Source organism: Castor canadensis, chromosome 6 (genome assembly GCF_047511655.1).
Source record: "Castor canadensis chromosome 6, mCasCan1.hap1v2, whole genome shotgun sequence".
NCBI lineage: Eukaryota > Metazoa > Chordata > Mammalia > Rodentia > Castoridae > Castor > Castor canadensis.
This window is the reverse complement of record NC_133391.1, coordinates 68114504-68134333: the sequence shown is the minus strand read 5'-3', so window position 1 is coordinate 68134333 and position 19830 is coordinate 68114504. Positions and strand designations below refer to the sequence as shown.

Sequence of the window (19830 nt, the reverse complement as noted above, 5' to 3'; positions counted from 1 at the left end):
TACTGCAGAAAGATAAATAGGAGGATTGAAGTTTAAGGCCTGCCTGGGCAAAGAGTGAGATCCTATCTCAAAAATAATTAGAAGAAAAGGAGGTGGAGGGATGGCCCAAGCAGCATAGTGCCTGCCTAAACGAGCCAGAAAGCCCTGAGTTCAAACCCCAGTACCACACACACACACACACACACACACACACACACACACACACAAAAGACTTTCTTTTTCCAATCAGTGTTTCTTGACAATCTTACTGCCACACTTCCTAATGCATTCTACATTCTGGATTAATGGAGCTACATTCCCTTAATCACACCACTGCACCCGACTGAGGCCTTTCATTCCAGCTGTACATGTTTAAAGACAACCAATTATTTTCAGACTACCACATTCTACCTCTGAATTGCTACAACATTTTTTTTAAGTGAATTCATTTTTAATGGCTACATAAAATTTTAGCTAGGCACAGTGGATCACGCCTGTAATCTTAGGTATTTGGGAGGTTGAGATTGGAAGGATTGTGGTTTGTGGCCAATCCTGGCTAATAATTTAGAAGACCCCATCTCCAAAAATAACCTGAGCAAAATGGACTGGAGATATGGCTCAAGAGTTTGCAAGTCAAAGCCCTCAGTTCAAACTCCCCTTCTCAAATTGTGCATATTATTGGGCTAGTATGTGATGTTTTGATACATATATAGTTTGTATAGTATTTAAAAAATGGTAAATACCTGTCTCCTTAAACATTTCTTTCATGTATAGTGAAAACTTTCAAAATCCTGACTCTTCTAGTTTTGTAATGCAGACATTACATTATTGTTATCTATAGTCACCCTGCTGGGCAATAATACAGCAGAATTTCTTGCTCCTATCTAACTGTTACTTAATACATCCCTCCTGTCTACTCTCCCTAGCCTCTGGTAACCATCACTACTCCCAGCTTCTATGGAGATCAACATTTTGTAGATTCCACATATGGGTGAAAGCATGCAAAAATATGCCTGATTTACTTCACTAACACAAAGGTCCATACATGTTCTTGTTTCAAATGACATGATTTCATTCATTTTATGGCTTAATAGTATTCTATTGAGTATAGGTACCACATGTTCTTTGTTTATCATTACTTGATGGACACACGAGTTGAATGGTAATATAGTGAACATGGGAGCACAGATTTCTTTTTGACATGCTGATTTTATTTCCTTTGGGTATACACCCATGAGTGGAATTGCCAGATCTTATTGCTAGCTCTGTTTTTAAGCTTTTGTGTATCTGCCATACTTCTTTTTATGATGGTGGAACTAATTTACATTCCCACGAACATTGTGCAAGTGTTCCCTTTTCTCCATATCCTAACCAGCATTTCTTATATTTAGTCCTTTTGATCATAGCCTCTACTTAAATCCAAAAAGATTGCTATGCAAAAAATCTACTAGAGTTGACCAAAAAAGATACTGGCACTAATGAGTGCTTTGGTAAATGTTGCAGGATGTAAGGTAATATACAAAACCAATTGCATTTTTGTTTTATCAACAATCAGATTTTGCAGTGAAATTATATCACTTACATTAGTAAGAAAAACAAGTCACTGACTGTGGGATATCATTTACATTGGTAACAAAAACATGGATCACTGTGGATAAATCCAATAAAAGATGTTGAACACCTATACAATATAACCCAAAAAAGAACCACAAAAGAATGATATATGATATTCTGGATTTGGAGGACTCAATATTGTTAAATATAAATTCTTTTGAGGTATATTCAGAAATTTAATATAGTAGTAAGAAAAAGCTTAGCAAGACATTTTGTAGAATTTAACAAATAGATTATAAAATTCATTTAGACATTGGAAAGATCTGTCATTAGTCAAAACAATTTTCAAAAGAACAAAGTTTGACTACCTCTATTCAATTTCAAAACACAAAACCGTACAAATTTAGACAATGTATTATTTGTGTCAAGATAGACCAATATATCAATTGATCTGAACAGAGTTTCCAGAAGTAGACTCACAAGTAGATGCAAACTGATTTCCCAAAGAAGTACAAAGGAAATCCAGCAGAGAAAGCACAGCCTTTAAGCAGAAAGTGCTGGATCTCCTGGTTATTTACATGCTATGAGCTTTAACCTATAATTTCCACTTATATACAAAATGTCCACTCAAAATGGGTCACTGGCTTAAATGAAAAACCTAGAAGTTGCTGGGTGCTGATGGCTCACACCTGTAATACTAGTTACTTGGAGGCAGAGATGAGGAGGATCATGGTTCAAAGCCAGCCCAGGCAAATAGTTTATGAGATCCTATTTGGAAAATACCCAACACAAAAAATGGGCTAGCAGAGTGGCTCAGATGGTAGAGTGCCTAGCAAGTGTGAGGCCCTGAATTCAAACCCCAATATCACACACACAAACAAGCAAAAAAATAAAAAAAAAAAGAAAAAGAAAGGAAAAAAAAAAACCCTAGAAGAAAATCCTTATAACTTGATTCTCAGAGAGATTTCTTAGATATAATACCAAAAATATGATTCATAAAAGAAAAAAATGATAAAGTGGGGTTTATAAAAATGAAAAACATCATGCTTTAAAAAAACTGCTAAGATAATGAGAAGATAAATCACAGACTGAGGAGGAAATATTTTCAAGTCATGTCTGATAAAGGAGTTTATTTATAATAAATAAAGGATTTGTGAAACTCAGTAATAAAAAAATTAAAAAATTGGAAACCCAACTTAAAAAGGACAAAAATTTGAGCAGTTTATCAAGAAAGTGTATGAATTATGAGGATGTATATTAATATAGCTTGATATCATTAATCATCAAGGAAAGTAACACACACAAAAATAACACAAATAAACATAGTGAGTTATCATTTTAAGTCTATTAGAACACACAAAGTTAAAAAGTCAAATCATTTCAAGTCTCAGAAAAGATATTCAAGAATTGACACTCTAATAGTTTTGGTTGGAATATAAAAATAGCGTAGTCAATTTGGGATTAGATTTGACATTTTCTTAAAAAGTTAAAAATAGAATTACTTCAGGACCTAGCTATTCTACTCCTAATTATTTTCCCAAGAGAAATGAAACATGTCTACACAAATACTTGTGCATGAATAATCAAAGGAGCTTATTTGTGGTGTACTCATAGATAAATATCTCTCAGAATGACAACTGCATGCAACAATTTGTATGAGTTTCAAAATAATTATACTGAATGAAATAAATCAAATGAAAGCAAGCATAGTATATTGTTTTTATACAGAAATACTCAGAAGCTCAACCTATTTTATAATGAAAGAAAACAGATCACTGGTTGCCTAAGGATCAAGGAAAGGGGAAAATGGATTAAGATATCTTTATTATCCTGGCTCGGTCAGTTTCATATGTATACACCTATGTCTGAATTCATGAGATTGTACACTTTAAATACACAGAATATGAGGCTCATCAGGTATAGCTGAATAAAGTTGTAAAAGCAAAGAAGACAAAATTTGTCAGTATATATTTTAAAATAATAAGACTATATGCTCTTTACAAAAAGTATGCATACAATGGAAAGATAAAGAAAGTATGAAAGTAAAGAAGATGGAAAATATAACTATAAATAATAACTAAAAACAAGTTGTGTAATATTACTACCAGCAAGTCAACCTTAAGGCAAAAGTCAGTACAGGTAAGCTTTATAATAATTAAAATGTTATTTCTTGAAGAAGATATAAAAATATAAGTGTTCATGTACCTAATTAATTATTTTAGATTCAAAGAGAAGCAAACTAATTAATTATTAGCAGAAGAACTAACATTCTTTGTTGTTGATAGAACAAGTCAAAATCAGTGAGGATGTGGAAATGTTGAAATATGCCTTTAACTAACTTTAAGAGTAGCCTTCTGCTCTCGAAAACTTAACACTTCAGAAGCATATTTTTCACAATTTTATCCATTCCGTTTTGTCTATTTAACCTTTCTGGAACAATTAAATAATAAAAATAGCACCCTCCAGGTTAAAACATGTTTATATTTCATATTTAGTTTGTTACTCTTTTTACCTTATTTAATTAATTAATTAATTTTTAACTTTATGTTCTACTGCATTTCCTTGAGTTGCCTTCTTACATTTTACTGATTCATTTTTAATCTTATTACCACGCTTTATATTTTCAACAATTTCTTGAAAACAACAGATTGTTGGGTCTTCCTTTTTAATCCAGTTTGCAGATCTGTATCTTTTGATGGGGGAGTTGAAGCCATTAACATTCAGTGTTAACATTGAGAAGTATGTAGTGTTTCCTGCCATTTAGTTGTTTTTGTTGTATAAGGATTTATGCATGTGCAACGAATTCTCTGCTACTCTCTGATTACTTATCTGCTCTACACATGAGGTTTGAAGCTTCTACACAACAAAAGAAATGGTCTCTAAATTAAAAAGGCTGCCCACAGAATGGGAGAAAATCTTTGTCAGCTATACATCAGACAAGAGATTAACTACAGGAATATACAGGGAATTCATAAAACTAAATGTCCCCAAAATCAATGACCCAATGAAGAAATGGACAATGAACTGAACAGAGCTTTTCCAAAGGAAGAAGTCCAAATGTCTAAAAAATACATGAAGAAATGCTCAATATCTTTGATCATAAAGGAAATACAAATTAAAACCATATTAAGATTCCACCTCACTCCTGTTAGAGTGGTTACCATCAAGAACACAAATGGCAACAAATGTTGGCAAGGATGTGGGGAAAAAAGAACCCTCATACACTGCTGGTGGGAATGTAAATTAGTACAACCACTAAGGAAAACAGTATGGAGGCTCCTCAAAAAACTACAAATAAAACTGCCATCTGATCCAGCAATTCCACTCTTAGGGATATACCTGAAGGAATGTAAGTCAGGTTACAAAAAAAGCACCTGTACACCCATGTTTATTGCAGCACTATTCACAACAGCTAAGCTATGAAAACATGCAAGATGCTCCACAAGTGATGAATGGATTAAGAAAATGTGGTATTTATATACAATGGAATTTTGCTCAGCCACAAAGAAGAAATAACTTTTGTCATTTGCAGGTAAATGGATGGAACTGGAGAACATCATCTTAAGTGAAGTTAGCCAGGTTCAGAAGACCAAAAGCCACATATTTTGCCTCATATGTGGAATGTAGTCTTAACATGAATATAGCAATATTATGAAAAACATGTTATGCTAAGGGAGGTCACATGCAAAAGGAGGAGGGTAAAAGAAGGAAGTTAAGAAGGTGGATATGGTTGTTGTACTCTCTGTATAAGAATGAATATAGAATTTTTAAATCTGTTGAAACCACTATAAGAAGAGGACTAAGGTAGAAAGAAGAAAAATAGAGTAGAGGAAACAATTTGGGATATAATGCATATATAAAATGGAAATGTTACAAGGAAACTCCGAGTGCAGCTATCTTAAACAAATAAAAACGTCATTTTTATTTTATTTTTTTTTCTTTTACAAAACCAAAGAACAGGAGTATGGAACAGGTCCTGCCTAGGGGAGGTTGGTACCAGTGAGAGGGGAAAGGAGGTAGGGAAAGGGTGTAGGAGGGTGAATATGGTGCAAATACAGTGTAAATGGAAAAATGATACCTGTTGAAACTATTTCAGAAATAGAGGGAGAGTGGGATAAAGGAGAATGGTGGGAGGGGAGTGAATTCAAGAATGATATAGTTGATATATTGTAAGAACTTTTGTAAATGCCACAATACACCACACCCAGCACAACAATATAAAGAAGACACAAACAAAATAAAACCAATTTCTTCTTGCTTTTCTAAAGTGTTCCTTTACAAAAGAATACTGTTTTTTAATTAGATGTAATATGTTCTTAAAATTTTCTGAGGGTAATAATGCATTTAAGGTTATTTTTTTTCCTTGAGATATCTCTGCTTCCTCTAGGGTTAATGCTGTGTGTGTGTGTGTGTTAATGCTGTGTGCATGTGTATTTGTAATACTGCTTTTGGCAGAAGCAGTGCCTCACTCCTGTAATCCTAGTTACTCAGGAGGCAGATATTGAGAACATCACACTTTGAGGCCAGCCAGGCAAAAAGTTGGTGAGAACTCACCTCAAACAATAAAGACTCAGGTGTGGTGGTACACATCTGTCACACAGCTACTCAGGAAGCATAAATAGGAGAATCACAGTCCAGGTTGGTACAGGCATAAACACAAGATTTCATCTCAAAAATAACTACAGCATAAAGGGCCAAAGGCATGACTAAAATGGTAGTGTGCCTGCCTAGCAAGTGCAAGCTAACCATGAGTGCAAACCCTAATACTTCCAAAAAAATACATACATACACACATACATACATATATAGATATATGTATCTCTCTCCCTTGGGAGGAAGGAGAGAGAGAGAGAGAGAGAGAGAGAGAGAGAGAGAGAGAGAGAGAGAGAGAGAGAGGAGAGAGAGAGAGAGAGAGAGAGAGAGAGAGAGAGAGAGAGAGAGAGAGAGAGAGAGAGAGAGAAAAGGAAGGAAGGAAGAAAGAAAAAGAAATAGAAACCACTTTCCCAGTAGGCTTCACTTGGGAAAAGTAGAACACCTGGCTTGGAGATCAGAACCAGACTGCCTGCTGAGTCACTCTTTACCATCACTGGAAACACAGGCAATTATCAGTCAGAGCTGATTTGATCTGTCCTAGCTAAGTCAATGAGAGTTGAGATTCTCTAAAGTGGAATAAAGGTGACAGTTGTGAATGAAAATAGAATTACTTCTCAGGAGCCTCTTCTTACACTGTGGATGAGCAGCACTGATGTCATAACCTTTTAATTGCTTCCTCCTACAGACAGGTGTCACCTCTTAGTAAGGAAAACTCTGGAGACTGCAGGTTTAGTAGCCTCTGTCCTGACTCTCTCATCTTGAAATATTCTTGTGGTTTAATAGACACTTTAATATTTCAACTATGTTTTCTTTGCTTTGTTTTAAACTAATTACTTATAGTTTCCTACTAATTAGCACTTGCACTCTTAAAGTCATTCCATATGTGCCTGTTTGCTTGACTCACTTGTCTGTAAAAGTTTTTCATTTTAGGTTGCCATCTGTGGGTGTCATTTTTATGACGGCCCATGTGCTGTTACTGTGCCCATTACAGAGTACCAGAGACCTATATAATCTATAAAAATTATTATTCAAAATTGATGGACTTTTCCCACCTACAATGTGAAGAAAATATGTTAGTTATAGGCACACATCTGCACTCAGTTTTTATGTTGAAGCTCGATGGCAGAAATTCAAGAAATTAACAATGGATCATTGTCACAATGATCAACATTAAATAATCTCTCAACTTATTTGTTTTTAATTATGACAACCTGACTAAATTTTAGAGGTATCAATTTGATTTCATTAAATAAGGATGAAGGGCAGGTGTTTATTCTTTTTAGAATATATCTTCTACTAAGAGGATAACCACAGGAAGAGAGAAGCATCACAAAATGAGTAATATCAATAAATTTGTAGATAAAGATGATCTTTATAAGTCATACTGGATGAGGCCACCATCCAGAATTGGAGAGGGCTTCAGACTCAGGAGGCAACCTGTCTGGCAGAATTTTGAAGAGCACAACAAAAAAGGGGCAAGTAGTATAGCTGTTATATGTAAGAAGAGCAGCTGAAAATATGGGTGTTGTTGACTTTAATCTAGATACACAAAAAATCATCCGAACACCTCCCCATAGAGATGATAGCTTCTCCAAATACATACACAGTGTCTATCATTGGTGTACTCACTACCCAAGCAAACAATGAAAACATAACATTGCCCAAAAGTAGGTTTGTTTGTGTAAAAACTGAAAATAATCTCTAAGGACCTATTGTCAACCCAGAGCAAAACTCTCCTCTTTCTAAGTCCCCATTCAGTCAACACCTGATTTTTAAGTATGAATGGAAAATTAATAATTACTAGATTTTTAAGGAAAGCGTCTCTCTCTCTTTCTTTTTAATTCCTTCTCATCCTCAACTGAGGAAGACTCTGAATGACATGTTTCTGGTGTCTATTTCATATGAAATTATCACTTGACTCTAATGCCTTTTCTTATAGCATAAAGAATGGATTAGTAATTCTCAGTTTCTCTTCATCCTAGTAGTAGATGGTTCTGCATAAAAATCTTGATTCCATGGTCATGAAAACAAGTATCCAAAACAAGTATGTGAATTAAGAGTGATCCAACCATGAATGTGAAAAAATAACCATTTAAGCTACTTTAAAGCAAGCAGGTAATCAATATCTCAGACTTAGATAGTGGTGATATTGTGTCCAAACCCAATTTTCTAATATTCAAAGGGCCTGAGGTTTTTCATAGCACTCCCACATCACTTGACACTTTAAGGTGATACACAGATATACTTTAAACGTGTGACTGTTAGTACATATGTAAATGATATCTTAAGCCATCTGATTAAAAAGAAAAGTACAACTTTGATGTACTCTACCCAATTTTGCTTTTATTAAAAAACCTGTGATTTATTATTGTCTATAATTTACATATTAATTATACTCATGGCTATGTAACATGAGAATAGTCTCTCAAGGGCAGCTTGTTGATTCAGAAATTAATCCTTTGTACAAATTCCCTGCTTACTGATGGTTTTATTTTATGAGTTATTACTTCTTGACAGCAATTGAATTCTCTTGGGAAATTTCAGAAATAAATGATTCACATATTTAAAAAAAAAAAAAGAAGGGTAATAAAAAGGTTGGAATCTAGAGGTTGAGACCAAGAGAAGGAGTTTACAAAATGAAAACTGATACAAACTAAAAACTGTTTAGAAGCACTTGAAAGGGAAAGTTAAAAGCTTTACAAACTGTAATAGTAATTATAAGTAATTCAACTATATTTAGTAAGTTCTAATATTTAGTCATAATCTAAAAAAATGTACTCAAATGTGATTTTTTATAAAGTTAAACTGTCATATATAAAGCAAAGGGAGTCTCTTTCTAAGGAATAAGTGAGAAAAGCTTTTCCCTTCACCAAAGGGTGAAGGGAAAGAACACATTTTTATATAAAAACTTTAGATAATGAGTGGCGCTGATAGAAAATTATATAGTGAATGGTAGAGACAATCTTGTACAGAGGCTTTCCACTTGTGACACCACCATGATGTCAGTGAGGAAAATACTACAGCACTCTGAAACAGATGGTGAGGATAAAACTGGAAGAGCGTCTGATAACATGTTGGAAAGGATGTGAAGTTCTGACAGGTGCAGTGAAAAATGGACATAGGACTTACTCAGAGTCAGAAAATCATTCTTCTTATCGTCCCACTAGATTCATCACCTTGAGCAAGTCATGTTTTTGAAACTCAGATTCTTGAACAACTGTAAGATTCAGGAAATGACATCTCCATTACTTACATCACCAACTACATGCAGAAGTGACCTCCACCATTGTTCTAAGAGAGCTAGGTCTCTTATTGTTTCTTCAGACCATGGTAAGTGTTCCCAAATACAGATTTGTGAAGTTGACAACACAAAATGGGGCACTCTGACTGCCTAATAGCAAGCAATTTTATCTTAATAGTTATCAGTATGAAACTTATGATATGTCATAAATTTCTTTTGAATCAGATGTATTATTGAATAGGAACAGCCCTTAATCCACCATAAGCTACAGAAGCCTACAGATGCTGCCTCAGTGGTGGTTTGATCTACTGCAGGGGAAGATCATCCTGTTCATAAAGACATGCACACATGCACACATATGTATGCACACATGCACACTCTTACCCTGTGTAAAATGAATAGAGAAATGAATTTCAATCTCATTAACCCTGTGGATAAAGGCAAGATCCACAAGAATGTTTTTCCTTTTTCTGGGGTGGAGTTAAATCAAACCTAAAATGGGAATACAATACAAGCAAGTGCCCACCTAAGAAGAAAATTATTTGGGACTCTGCAACAAATCAGATATTGAACCCATTCTTTTGTATTATCACAGCTTACTCTGGACCAACTAGTAGATCTAAAAACAAGCCCCAGAATTACAATGTTTTCTTTTACACTTAAGAGAGGCTTGATGTACAAAATGACTTGATGTATTTTTTAACAATGAAAGACTTTTGTGCAGTTTTTTTTCTCCTAAATTGGTATTTAGAAAATATTTTTACCATTCATTTGGATAGAACTACCACTGACTGGAAAAATGTTTGTGTGATAATGATTTTCAAACAGTATCAGTGCAAAGTAATATAATCCTAGATAGTGTTCCACGTTACTGTACCATGAGTTTAACAAGCTTATTACTAAGTATAAGGAAGGGGGCTGGAATAAGGTTAAAGAAGCAGTACTGTGAATTCTTTGCCTCAAATCATCTTTAGTACCCTAAAGACACTGTTAATTACTAAAGGATATTAATAAAGTTGTAGGCTGAAATTTCTAAGAAGCAAAACCTGAAAAAAATGGCTAACTGTATGGCTTGCATTCTCATCACTGCTTATGCTACCAATTATCCCACCCATGTGCAGACTCACAGTTTATCATCTCTTGATGGTATTTATAAATATGAATAGGATTTTTTATTCTAGTGGAAAGCATGTTTATGGGAGAATATAAAGTTCTTGCAAAAGCATCCAGATGCATTATTTCAATAGCACATATTTTTTCCTCCAGAATGACTTTAATCCCACTTGGAGAAGACCCATGTCACTTGATGTGTTTATACTAATAGACACAAGTAAGGATTAAAGGAGGAAGTCAGGACACAAAAGGTGGCACTAGATTGTGGTCTTCACACTATGTACACTATTGTGTTCAGTGAAAACGCTAAATAGGATCTCACTGTGCAAGTCAGCTAACCATATTTAAGGGTAAGACAACTTCTAGCTGAACTTACTATCACTTATGTAAATATCCAGGAAAAATTCCATACTAATAATTTCTGTCAGAATCAAAGCACATGACCTATTTTTGGGCGGGTGAACTCTCAAACCATAAGTGATGTATTACCTGCTCACCTAAAATTAAAGATGCCCTTTAGTAAGTATCGAATTGCATTTTTTCACAAATATTCACCACTTCTTTTGATCAAGAATCTATAGAAAAATAATTTTTAAGTTATGATATGGAATTTCTGGGGTATTCATTTTCATAAGCTTTTTAGATGATGAAGTTTCTATGAACTCATATTACCAAGTGACATATTAGTTAATATCAAAGAATAAGACAATTCATTGACTTTTGGAATTGAATTCTGAAAAAGAAATGGCTCATAAATGTTAATACTGAGTTGTGCTAGGAGACCATTGGATGATGAAAACTTGGACATGGTAGCCTGGGCACAGCAGGTGGACAGAACTCAGCCTGCATGACTTCAGTCTCCACAGCCTTTTCATGGATCTCTGACTCCTGGAAAGGAGCCAAGAGGGGCAAGGAAATCCAAATGCTGATGAACACTGGCTCTTAAACTGTGATCAGTCCCTGAACCAATAGTGTTAGCATCACCTGGAAATTTGTTCAAAATGTTCTTAGACTCCCTCTCAGATCTATAGAATCAGAAACTCTGGGGCTGGAGCTCTGATGTCTGTCTAATCTTCCTGGTGACTCTGGCACTCACTGAAGTTGGAGAAACACTGTTATAGGAGATTGTTAGTTAAAAAAGAATAATTTAATTTTCTCTATTCACATTTACAATGCATTAAAAATAAAGAGATTAAAATGGAAAAATATTCTAAATGATTATTTAAGGATTTATAATATGTTGGTTAGATTTTTAAAAATATTCCAGGTATACTGCTCAAAAGGTATGTTGATTTAATTCTCAATTCTTTGCTAAAATCACACCTTTAAGAAAATATAATAAATTATAATAAAACATCAAATTTTTAAAAATGCTTATTTTCCAATGAGGACTCAATCCTCAGCTGAATACTGTGGTTTATTTTGCTGAATGTTGGATGACCTTGCTATCTGAGAAGAAGTTGTGGACATTATGACTTCTGACTCTTAATAACCTTGGCATGCTATTCTGCAGAAAAAGATATTATCTTAAATAACAAAGGTAAAATGATGAAATTGAAGAAACTCAATTTTGATACAATATTGTCATCTAATATGCATTCCACATTCAATATTCAATAATGTTTTATAAAAGCTCTTGATTTAAGATATGCTCCAAGGTTACACATAGCATATAGCTAAGTGTCCTAAGATCTAGAGCATTACTTCTCTTCCTTTATATTTCATCATACTGATGTTTTCTAAGTTTACAAGCTAAGTTTCTTTTTCTTTTTAAACATTTGCATTTCTAATGTTTTCCTCATCATTAGATCCAGATGCAGTTTTAGGACATACATAGAATTAGTAGGCACATGATATCAGTTGGTCTCATTGTTGGATATATTAGCTAGGATAAGTTGGTTAAAGTGCAAGATTTTTTCGTTGGAAAAATACCTTTTCCATTCATAATGAATTTGTGAACCTTAGAGAGATACTTTCAGACTTTGTAAGTATTCTTTTGCTTATGAAACTTTCATCAATTATTTAACTGAATATTATTATCCTTAATCATTATGATGATGATTGCAAAATGACAATTAAAAAAAAACTCTGTTATTTATCTTTTCTCACTGTGAGGCCAGTGAAAGTGCTTTTAAGGCAGCTTCTATATTGTTTTGAAATAGCCCCAGTTTTCTGATAACTTTCATTTCATCTTGCTTCAGCCCTACAGTTATCTTTTTTCTTTAACAAACTCTGGTTACTTTTGATATAGAGTGATATTTACAAATCAAGATCTGAGAGCAAATGAGTGCCATTTAATCAATTCTATATCATATATAGTTTTACTGTAGCCTGTCACTGAAAAAATTGATTAAATCAAAGTCAAGACTTCTTTATCCCTCTTTTGGTCTTTAGTCTAAAATTATAGAGTTAGTGATTACATTTACTTGAATTAGTACTTTTCATTTTGAATTCTGTGTGCTATGTTATCCTTTCAATACATAGGGTTACTGTATTTCTATTTGTGTAAATAGTTTGTATTTCTCCTTACTGTTGATGTAATTATATTTTTAAACACATAAAGCATTAACATAGCTCCAAAGATTTTATAAAAATATATTCAGAAAGTATTAACTCATCTCACACTCTCTGTAATTATGGAATTGGTTTAATTTGTGATTTGTCCTTCTTGTATAGATATTTATTAAAAGATAAATACCAATTAACATTATATACACAACAATGACCATATAAAGCAGACTTACAAAATTAACCCAAACCATACCAATATTAATAGTAAACATAGTCAAATTATTATAACCAGGATCTCACTGTTTCTAAATTTGCTTCAATAAAGCAAAAGATAAATCTGACATTAAAATTAAAAACTTTTGTATAACAAGAAAAACTCCCAAAGAAATATCAAATATAAAATTTGAAAAAACATTTCACTATGTCTTTATCTCTCCTATGTGAAGAACTGCTAAAAATAAAGGGAAAAGGATGAAAAAATATAATAGAAAAAGAATTTCTAAAAAATTCTGTCTAAAAATCCAACTTAAGAAATGAGAAAAATTTACCACAAGTATCAAATGCTCCATAAACATATGATAGATTTTTATTTCTTTTTTCTTTTATTCATATGTGCATACAGTGTTTGGATCATTTCTCTCCTCTACCCCCTGTCCCTCCCTTTCCCTCCACCCTCTCCCTCTCTACCCCTACTCCCTCACTTCCAGGCAGAAACTGTTTTGCCCTTATCTCTAGTTTTATTGGAGAGAGAGTAGAAACAATAATAAGGACAAAGCGTTTTTGCTGGTTTAGATAAGGATAGCTATACAGGGAGATTCCTTGCATTGCTTTCATGTACATATGTGTTACATTCTAAGTTGATTCTTCTTGAACTGACCTTTTCTCTAGTTCCTGATACCCTTCTATTGGCCTCTGTTGCTTTAAAGTTTCTGCGTAGGTTCCTTTGCATTAAGGACATCAAATGCTATCTAGTTTTTTGGGTTTGTTGCCTATCCTCATACCTCCTTTGTGTGCTCTCGCCTTATCATGTGACCAAAGTCCAATCCCCTTGCTGTATTTGCCCTTGATCTAAAGTCCACATATGAGGGAGAACATACGATTTTTGGTCCTCTGAGCTTGGATAACCTTTCTCAAAATGATGTTCTCCAGTTCCATCCATTTACCTGCAAATGATAAGATTTAATTCTTCTTCATGGCTGAGTAGAATTCCATTGTGTATAAATGACCCATTGATTGTTGAGCAATGTGTTGTTCAGTTTCCAACTTTTGCATGTTTTTTGCTATTATTTTTGTTGTTGAGTTCTAGTTTTAATGCATTGTGATCAGATAGAATGCATGGTATTATTTCTATTTTCTTATATTTGCTGAGGCTTGCTTTGTGCCCTAAGATATGATCTATCTTGGAGAAGGTTCCATGGGATTCTGAGTAGAATGTATATTATGTAGAAGTTGGATGAAATATTTTGTAGACATTGGCTAGGTCTATTTGCTCTATGGTATGATTTAGATCTAGGATTTCTTTATTGATTTTTTGTTTGGATGACCTATCTATTGATGAAAATGGGGTGTTAAATTCTCCCATGACCACTGTGTTAGAGTTAATATATGTTTTTATGTCCTTCAGAGTATGTTTGATGAAATTGGGTGCCTTGATGTTGGGTGCATATAGGTTGATAATTGTTATTTACTTTTGGTGTATTTCCCCTTTTATTAGTATGCAATGTCCTTCTTTATCAATGTAGGCTTGACATCTATTTTGTCTGAGATAAGTATTGCTACTCCTGCCTGTTTTCTGGGACCATTGGCTTGGTAAATCTTCTTCCAGCCTTTCACCCTAAACCTATGCTTGTTTCTGTTGATGAGATGGGTCTCCTGTAAGCAACAAATTGTTGGATCTTCCTTTTTAATCCAGTTTGTCAAACAGTGTCTTTTGATGGGGGAGTTAAGTCTGTTAACATTCAGTGTTAGTATTGATGGTATGTGGTGATTCCTGTCACTTAGTTGTCTTAGTTGTTTAAAGATTTGATTGTGTGCAGCTAAATCAATGTTACTCTCTACTTTCTTGCCTTTTCTTCTCCTGTGGTTTGATGCTGCCTGTCCTTTCATGGTTTTGTTGGCTTTCATCTTCTGCATGTAGAATTCCTTGAAGAATCTTCTGTAGTGGTGGCTTTGTGGTCATATATTGTTTTAGTTTCTGCTTATCATGGAAGACTTTTATTGCTTCATCTATTTTGAATGATAGTTTTGCTGGGTAGAGTATCCTGGGGTTGAAGTTATTTTCATTCAGTGCCTGGAAGACCTCACCCCCACGTTCTTCTTGCTTTTAAGGTTTCTGTTGAGAAATCTGCCTCAATTTTGATGGGTTTACCTTTGTAAGTTATTTGTTTTTTTCTCTCTTACAGCCTTCAATATTCTTTCTCTATACTCTGTGCTTGTTGTTTTAATGATATGTCATGGGATAGTTCTAGTTTGTTCAAGTCTGTTTGGTGTCCTAGAGGCTTCCTGCACCTGAATGGGCGTAGTTTTCTCTAGATTTGGTAAATTTTCTGTTATTATTTTGTTGACTATATTATGAATTCTTTTTGCTTGCACCTCTTCTCCTTCTTCAATGCCCATCATTCTCAGGTTTGGTCTTTTGACAGAGTCAGTGAATTTTTGCATATTTCTTTCACAGGTCTTGAGTTGTCTGACTACTAATTCTTCAGTTTTCTTTAATTACCATTTCATCTTTGAGTTCAGAGATTCTGTCTTCTGCTTGTTCTAGTCTGCTGGGGTGGCCTTCCATTTTGTTTTGTATTTCTGTTTCATTCTTTTTTCTGAGGTTTTCCATATCATGAGTCACTTCCTCTTTAATATTGTCAATTTTCATCCTGTGTTCATTTATCTCTCTATTTCTGGTATTCTTTGTTTCACTTTGATATTTATATTGGGCTTCTATGGTTTCTTTTATTTGTTCTTGTGCTTTCTCATATTCTTTATTTTTGTTGTCTTGGAATTTCTTGAGTGTCTTCTGTAGATTTTGGTTTACCATATCCAGTATCATCTCTATGAATTTCTTCTTTCAGGGTGGGCTTTGTTAGTTCCTTGATATAGTTTCTCTTCTTTTGTTGGAGTCTGAATCTGGGTATCTGTTTTCTTCATTTCTCTCTGGTTCCTGTACTAATTTGTTATTTGGGGGAAAATGGTTTCCATCTTATTTCTATCTTCCCATTATTCCACTTGGTGCTGTTACTGTCCCTGTACTACTGTACTATGTGTAATTTAGTATTATCTAGCTTGTAATTGTAAAAATAATTATATCTAGAATGGAAGGGTAAGAGGAAAAAGGAAGAAAAGAAAAAAATAGAAAACTAAAGAAATTAACAGGGAGAGATACTGTACTAATCAACAGTGAACTAACCAAGCATTAGAGAGACAGAGAAAAAAGAAAACAGGAGAGAAAAAAAGAAAAGAAAAAAAATCCCAGGTTCAGATGCAATAAAGTTTCAGTCTTAATAGTTTTGGTGTTCCTCCTTTAGCATCCAGTCCTGGTGTTGGTGTTTGAGTAGTAGCTCTGTCATTGTCTCACCAAAGAAAAAAATTAATGATAATAATAAAAAGAAAAAAATTTAAAAATTAGAAAAGATATATAAAAGTATAAAAGAATAAAAATTTCAGGTCCAGACACCATGACATTTCAGTCTTACTAGTTCTGGTGTTGCTCCTTCAGCATCCAGTCCTGGTGTTGGTATTTAAGCAGTAGCACTGTCTTTGTCTCGCCAGGTGGTTGGGTCAGGAGACAGCTTTGTGAACTGCTATCTGCTCTGTTTCAGGCTGCAGTTCAGCTGCCACCTACAGCCAGCCAGCTGCTGCTGCAGGCTTTATTTATTGAAGTTCACCGAGAGGAGCCATCATACCCACCTACTCTGGCAGGCTTTATTTATTTAGAGTTCTCCAGGAAGCCTGCCCCTCCCTTCTTCTCAGCTACAGTTGCAGGCTTGCCCTTCCCCAATTCTCTGGTGGAGCATCCTGCATGTCAGCCACTGTTGCAACCTTTGCTCATTTGAAGTTCGTTGGAAGGAGCCACCAAACCCACCATCTCTGTCAGGTCTTGTTTGTTTAGAGTTTGTATGGGGAACTGCCATTTCCCCACTCTCTGGCAGAGAATCCTGCACATCAGTCACTGTTGCAAGTCTTGTCCACCCAAAGCTTGCTGGGGGGAGCTGCCAAACCCACTTTCTCCAGCAGGTTTGTTTATTTAAAGTTCGCATGGGTGCCTGCCCTCCCTCTTTCTCCAGAGCACTCAAGGTGCCCCACTCTTTTTGCTATGTGTTCTTTTCAGTTCCTTGTTTTTTGTTCAGTTTTTGTCCCCCAGGTTGGGCATCAGACTGTCCAGAAAGCTATGCTGGTTTATCCCATGGGTGGCTGTGGGCGTATGGCGTGCCGCTTATTTGCTCACCTGTTGGTCTGTGTCTCCCAGGCGGGTTAGGAGCTGACATCTGGTGGTGCAGGAGCCCTCCTGGTTTCTCCATATAACATGGAGAAGCTGTGTGCAGGCTGGAGGTTTGGGGGTATTGGAGTTTTGCTTCTTCTTGGTGGTTTTTCCTGCCAGATGTGTCTCCAGCATCTCAGCAAGATTTTTGCTTTATGGAGCTTATGCTATCTGCTTCCTCCCTCTAGTCGCCATCTTAGAACCTCCTAGATTTTTATTTCAATCACAACAGTGTGAAATTCTAAGAACATTTATGAAAGCTAGAATACCAGATTAACATTTCTCAACTATTAGAATGTAAAACTTAAGAGCTTCATAGCACACTTTAAAAAGAGTAAGAGCTTGGTGAATTTGCAGGCAAGCAAATGTTCCCATTTATTGAGTTAAATGTTTTAATCGATATAGAGAAGAAATTGGCAAAACCATAAAAATATAAATGTACCTTTATTTTTGACTCTACTTTTGAAGATTTAAACTTAAGCTACGGTATAAAAATATATAAGCTGAGTGCTGGTGGCTCATGCCTATGAGGATCTTGTTTCAAGTCCAGTCCTGGCAAATAGTTCATGTGATTCCATCTTAAACAATAGCTTGGTGCAGTGGCCCAGGTCTGTAATCCTGGCTATGTGGGAGACTGAGACCAGGAAGATCATGCTTCTAGACCAGCCTGAAAAAAGAAAAAAAAAGTTCATGAGACCCAATCTCAAGAGAAAAAGCTGGATGTAGGGTGTGTTCCTGTCATCCCAGGGATGTAAAACAGGAGGATTGGGATCCAGGCTGGCCTGTGCAAAAAGCAAAACCCTATCTTCTAATTAACCAAAGAAAAAAGGGCTGGAGACATGGCCCAAGTGGTAGAGTGCCTGCCTAACAAGTGCTAAGTCCTGAGTTCAAACCCCAGTACAGCAAAACAACAGCAACAAACATAAGTACAGACTATACATTCTAGTACTTGCTTATAATATTAAAATGTTGGATAGGGACAACCTAAATACCCATATATAGGAATGAATTGTGGTACATTTGAAAAATAGGCTACTATGAAAGTATATAAAAGTGAGAAAACTCTGTGGACTAATACAAAGTGATTTCTAGGATAAACTGTGTGGTCAGAAAAGCAAATGTAGAGTGCATAAACTGAATGCTACCTATGTGTTAAAAAAAAAGGGAAAAATTCATGCATACTTTCACACACACACACACACACTCATATACAGCAGTAAAACATGAAGGGTAAATACACACACAGTCTCACTTTTTATAAAACTCAAAAAGAATAAACCAGAAATGAATGAAGTTACTCATTTTATTTCTCCCTTTTAAAGAAATGTTTTAATATCGTCCCATTTAGAAAGACGTCTATGGTGATATTTTCTAAGTACCTATGATGAATGGGGAATGTGTACTGGAGCAGTGTAGTTCATATCACAGAAGTCATAAAGGGGATATGACAAGGGGTCAAGACAGGATATAATCCCTAAGGATTCACCCCCAGTAAACACTTCCTTCAACTAGCTCCCACCTCCCACTTTTTGCCACCTTCCAATAATGTCACCATATTATGAATCCATCATGGGATTAATCCATTCATTAGATCAGAGCCCTCATGATTTAATTGTCTCTGTAAGGTACCCTTACACCACAGAGATGTGCTTTATTAATCTTCTAGGTGATTCTTAATCCAATCAAATTAAAACTCAAGATTAACCTTCATAAATCCATCCCTTGTCAACTAGACAGACACATCTGCTTAAATGGTAACATTGTATCCCTGGCCTCCTTTACTATGTTCAGCTCATAATGCAAAATGCATTCAGTCTATCTCTATGAGTTCTCATAGTCTAACATTTACAACATGTTTGGCATTCAGAGCACATGGTATTATGATATGAACTCCAACAGGCTTGGGCAGCCCCACCACTGTGGTTTTGCTGTTTGCCACCCACATGGTCTCTCTCTTGGGATGGCTACACTTGTTGCCTGTGGCTTTCCTTAGGAGATGTGCCAGGTTCCTTGCGTCTCCAGCATTCTGGGCTCTCCATTGCAGCTTAGGCCCAGGCCTCACTCTCAGAGCTTTACAGATTGCTGTCTCAGGTGCTGCCTTCATGGATTCTGACATTGCCACACATGGCTTGACCTTCAATACCTTCCTTTGAAAATCTTGGTGGAAGTCTCTATACCATTATAACTATTGCATTTTCATGCCTACAAAACCAGCATCACATGGCCCTGGCAGTGCTGTGTTCTCAAGGGACAGTCTTTTTAAATGAATTTACAATTTTATATGCCTCTGCATGTGATGGATGGGGTCTTGCTGATTCATGAAATGTCCTCCAATGCATCTTTCTTACTGTTACAATGCAAAGCACTT

General features: G+C 35.3%; 1 pseudogene; it reads right to left on the bottom strand.

Annotated features, from left to right (window-relative positions):
* LOC109675305 (transcription factor 7-like 2 pseudogene) overlaps positions 1-19578 on the bottom strand; it is a 133001-nt pseudogene extending 113423 nt beyond the window's left edge.
* Between the last annotated feature and the right edge of the window lie 252 nt (positions 19579-19830).